The sequence below is a fragment of the Mastomys coucha genome, unplaced genomic scaffold (genome assembly GCF_008632895.1).
Source record: "Mastomys coucha isolate ucsf_1 unplaced genomic scaffold, UCSF_Mcou_1 pScaffold19, whole genome shotgun sequence".
NCBI classification, from domain to species: domain Eukaryota; kingdom Metazoa; phylum Chordata; class Mammalia; order Rodentia; family Muridae; genus Mastomys; species Mastomys coucha.
Window position 1 is genome coordinate 18,130,364 of NW_022196901.1, and position 5,409 is coordinate 18,135,772.

Here is a 5,409-nt window from a genome sequence, read left to right on the forward strand (position 1 = left end):
ACAAACAACAACAACAAAAAACCCCAAAACACATAAAAAGAAAAAAAAAAAACACCCTTAGTTTCTATACAACACTACAATATTAAAACAAAATAAGCTGGGTGTGGTCATACTCTCCCGGAACGACAATACTCAAGAATTAGAGAGGCAAGAAAATCAGGAATTAAGGATCCACAGCTGAGTCCACAGATACCCTAGGCTTCATAAAACCACAACTTAAAAAAAAAAAAACTCAATAAATAAAAATATTTAAAACAAACCAAAGCTTATCTGGTGCCAGCTGACCTGAAGGTAAAACCCATGATTTCTGGAATTATCCCCATTGAAGAAGAATCCTTAAAATAATTTCCAAAAATCAAAATCTATTTTGAACATGTTTCCAAGAATCAGAAACTCTCAACAACTAGTATCGCCATCATTCAGGTTCCTTGTTTAGGAGAGACAGGCTGAAGACATGGCCCAGCAGGTAAGATCACGTATCACGCTGGAAGTAGGCCCAGGTCAGTACCAAACACACAGCACAGTCACCTAGGTAAGTCCAGCTCTGGGGATCTAGTGTGCCTTTGTGTCCTCTATGGGCACTGTACGCACATACACATAACATAAACAGAATAAATCCAAACAAAGCAAATAAGAACAAATCTTATTGTTTTTAAGTACAACACTGGGAAATGGCCCCAAAAGCAATGTTTCTATCTTAAATACCTAGCAAAATAGTTCTCAGAGACAGTGCAATGGTATTACAAAGTGAAAGGGGCAAAAGTCTGAGCAGGATGATCTAACAGAGGTGACTATGACTGCCTCCTAATCCAGTCGACAGCAGCACTGCAAACCCACAATGTTGTCTTCGAAGCTGTCTTATGACTTTCAGTTGCGCACAGACCCCAGGCTAGGCACTCTCTGAGGTGTCTGATACACAACAACGAACAAAGCTCTCTGTGCTCAGGGTGCATGCACTACTCACAGAGTTGACCCAATTCATGGCAGTAGCTGGGGGTAAGAAAGAATGTTCAAAAAAATTCCAAAAATAAACTCCAAGAGTAGTAAGTGTGATTTGATAAGCTACTGATGAGTTGTTAGTAACCATAAAATGAACAAAAGAAAACACTACACTAAAACAAACAAACAAAAAAAAAAACTTGATTTTTTTTTTTTTTTTTTAAGTTTTTCAAGACAAGGTTTCTCTGGGTAGCCCTGGCTGTCCTGGAACTTACTCTGTAGGCCAGGCTGGTCTCGAACCCAGAAATCCGCCTGTCTCTGCCTCCCAAGTGCTGGGATCAAAGGCGTGCACCACCACCGCCCGGCAAAACTTAACTTTTTTAAAAGTAAAAATATTTATTGTTCAGTATGGGTTTTTTTTTGTTTTTTGTTTTGGTTTTTCGAGACAGTATGTTAACTTGGGTTAGATATGTAGTCAATGGTAGAGCACTTACCTAGTGTCTAAGACCCTGTTCAATCCCTGGTACCACAAACAACAACAACAACAAAACAAACCCTGAAAGCCATGACTAAAAAAAATAATAACAATCAAAGAATCCCCAATTAAAGTAAACTTAAGCTGGGCTGAGGAGATGGCTTGGGTCACAAGCCTGAGGACCACAACCTGGATCCCTAGAGACCAAGGTACTTGTCAGACAGGCGGAACAGCCCCTCCTGTAACCCTAGTTCAAAAAGACAGAACATGGAATTCCCAGAGCAGTCTGACTATAGACATTAGCCATCTTGAAGAGTTCTAGGTTTATCAGAGAAATCTCGACTCAATGAATATGGTGAAAGAATGACAAGGTTATTTCTGATATCAACTTCAGGCCTCCATATGCTTGTGAACCTGTGTGTAAGCACGGACACACATACTTCATACATACACCCATGCATGCCACACACATATGTGAAGGATGGAAAAGGGACCCAATGCACTTAAACCATAGATAAAATACTACCAGAGCCATAGTGAGAAAGACAGCATTATCTATTTTCATAAAGAGTAAAAACTGTGGCTAGAAAGATGGCTCAGCAGTTAAGAGCACCGACTGCTCTTCCAAAGGTCCTGAGTTCCCAGCAACCACATGGTGGCTCACAACCATCTGTAACAAGCATCAATGCTGTCTTCTGCTGTGTCTGAAGACAGTGACAGTGTACCCACATATATGAAATAAATATGGCCGGAGCAAGTAGGGCCAGAGTGAGCCAGGTAGGAGAAGGAAAAATTGAACTTATCCACGGGTCCTGTGCCCAACCCGCATTTCACAGATCATGCTCCACTGACTAAACCAAAAGGAGTTTTATATTTGAATAAGAGTCATACAACTGGGCTGGTGAGATGGCTCAGCGGGGAAGAGCACTGTCTGCTCTTTGGAAGGTCATGAGTTCAAATCCCAGCAACCACATGGTGGCTCACAACCACCCGTAATGAGATCTGATGCCCTCTTCTGGTGCGTCTGACAGCTACAGTGTACTTATATATAGTAAATCTAAAAAAAAAAAAAAAAAAAAGAGTCATACAACTACAATAAATTAAGATGATCCCATTATAATTTCCATCAAATATTAACCTAAAGCCAAAATATCAGTATCTTGCTTTCTTTTTTTTTTTTTAAAGATTTATTTATTATTGTACATAAGTACACTGTAGACGCTCTTCAGACGCTCCAGAAGAGGGCATCAGGTCTCATTATGGGTAGTTGCGAGCCAACATGTGGTTTCTGGGATTTGAACTCAGGACCTTAGGAAGAGCAGTCAGTGCTCTTTACCCACTGAGCCATCTCGCCAGCCCCAGTATCTTGCTTTCTTAAATTTTCTTCCCATCACCTTTTCATGCCTATGTTACCTCTCCAGTGTAGCCTTTCAGGTAAAAGACTTCACTGTGTGGTAGGCTTTGCAGGTAGGAACAAGAACAATTCACTATGGAAATGGATTAACATTAGTTTCCACTGGCAAAGATGCGCCCAGACAAGGGAGCGGTTCTCAGGGGAATCTCTTGAAGTAATGCCTGCTTGCACCTTGAGAGGTAACAATGGCTGGAATGAGCACAAGGCCCCCAGCACTGGGACTATGTAAGCATATTAACTGAGAAATGCAAAGCAGACAAAGAGCACCAGGCAGCCAAAAGGAAGCTGCCTAGGGACAGAACAGCAGGTATGGCAAGGGACTGCCTTCCTCACAGAAGTCACAGTGGGGTGCAAGAGTGCAGGAGCTATCAGGGAAGGACATAGCCATACACAGGGATTACTAGCTTTTAATTGTCCTCCCCATAATACCTTGCACCAAATGGGGCCTGCTACAGTCAGAAGGATACAAGGCCTTTCACACCAGTGCAGTTGTTCACTCCAGAAATTAGTGCTGTTCTCAGCTGCTTTTTGAGGTAGGTAGTTGTCTTAGTCAGAGTTTCTATTCCTGCACAAACATCATGACCAAGAAGCAAGTTGGGGAGGAAAGGGTTTATTTGGCTTACTTCCACATGGCTGTTGATCACTATAGGAAGTTAGGACTGGAACTCAAGCAGGCCAGGAAACAGGAGCTGATGCAGAGGCCATGGAGGGATGTTTCTTACTGGCTTGCTTCCCCCTGCTCTCTTATAGACCCCAAGACTTCCAGCCCAGGGATGGCACCACCCACAAGGGGCCCTCCCCGCTTGATCACTGAGAAAATGCCCCACAGCTTGGTCTCATGGAGGCCCTTCCCCAACTGAAGCTCCCTTCTCTGTGATAACTCCAGCCTGGGTCAAGTTGGCACACAAAACTAGCCAGGACAGTAGTAGACAGCACATAGGCTCATAACTGGTTTAAGTGCTGAAAATAAGTGACTGCTAAAGGTTCTGTCTTCAAGCAGGGCAACCATAATCAGCACCACCCCACCTTTCCAAAGCTCAGAGCACACTGAGGAAGGAGAATGGAAGGAATCCAGGGAGGAGGGCTGGGCAACACTGTCCTCTCAACAACTTCTGACCTCACAACAACTGGGGCTATCCTCCCAAGACTTAGTCATGCCCTCAATCCCACAACATCCCAGCAGGAACGGAAACAGGCATGTGAAGTCCCACTGGCAGTGGGGCAGCTATTGGGGGAGCTGAATTAATTTTTCTTCAGGAGCAAAGTCACTGGTAAGTTGCCCACTACCCATTAAATCACCCCACACCTATGCACATACAAACAACCCTAAATTAAACTCAGGGTTTTTATGGTTGCTGTTTTTCTTTTTTTTTTTAAAGACATGAGCATAGAAGGCAGATGTATTGGGAAGAAGGGTTCTGGGGGCACAGAAAGTGGGTAAGCAGGGATTGGGAGGTGACTATGATCAAAAATGCATTATAAAAGTATACATAATATAAACTTACCAAGGAATAAATTTAAAAGGCAACCAATATAGCTTGCCCCCCTGATGTTTCCACCAGTGTACTGGGAAGGAGTCAGTAATCATTAAAGAGACAAGGCACAGAGCAATGAAAAACTCAACCTTAAACTATTACTCAAATATTTACTCACTGTGTTATCAGACAAGGTATTTAATATAAACTTCCACTTCTTTGTTTTTTAGAGGAAGTGGGTATTCAGAGGGGTGGGTACGCTTGAGCAGAAACACACAGGTATGCACATATATGTTTATGGGTATGGGTGTGAGACTTAAGAGTCAACCTTAGGATTATAGCCTCAGAAGCCACCTGATGCATTTTGAGACTTAGTCTCTCACTGGGAAGTGGAGCTCACCAATTAAGTTAGGCTGGCTGGTGAGCAAGCCCCAGGGCCTCTGCCTCTCCTGTTATTGGAATTACAGTGGGGCATCACCATGCTTGGCTATGTGGGTATTGAGGATCAAAAACAGGCCCTCACATTTGCACAGCAAGTGCTCTATTTCTTCAGGCTTAGGCTTCTATTTGATAAAAGCTAGACTCTATTAAACTAGTATATAGTTAAGTACTGAAAATAATCTAGAAGACAAAACCAAGGTTCAGCACAAGAAGCTCAAGACAAGCAACAGCTCTGATCTGAGGCCAGAGCTGCACTGGGTCTCAACTTAGTCTCCCATACAAAAGAACCTAATTATCAGGGCTGGAGAGATGGCTCAGTGGGTGAGAGCACTGACTGCTCTTACAGAGGTCCTGAGTTCAATTCTCAGTAACCACATGGTAGCTCATAACCATCTGGGGATCTGACGCCCTCTTCTGGAGTGTCTGAAGACAGCAACAGTGTACTTATTTATAATAATAATTTAATCTTAAAAAGAAAAAGGAAAAAAAAAGGCTGAGCAGTGGTGGAACACGCCTTTAATCCCAGCACTTGGGAGGCAGAGGCAGGTGGACTTCTGAGAGGTCAGCCTGGTCTACAGAGTGAGTTCCAGAACAGCCAGGGCTACACAGAGAAAGCTTGTTTCAGGGAAGAAAAAAAAATTAATAAAAAAAAAAAAACTTAATTA

General features: G+C 42.9%; 1 protein-coding gene across 14 annotated transcripts in view; it reads right to left on the minus strand.

Annotated features, from left to right (window-relative positions):
• Srpk2 (SRSF protein kinase 2) overlaps positions 1-5,409 on the minus strand; it is a 196,586-nt gene that overhangs the window by 27,423 nt on the left and 163,754 nt on the right. The window lies entirely within an intron of this gene.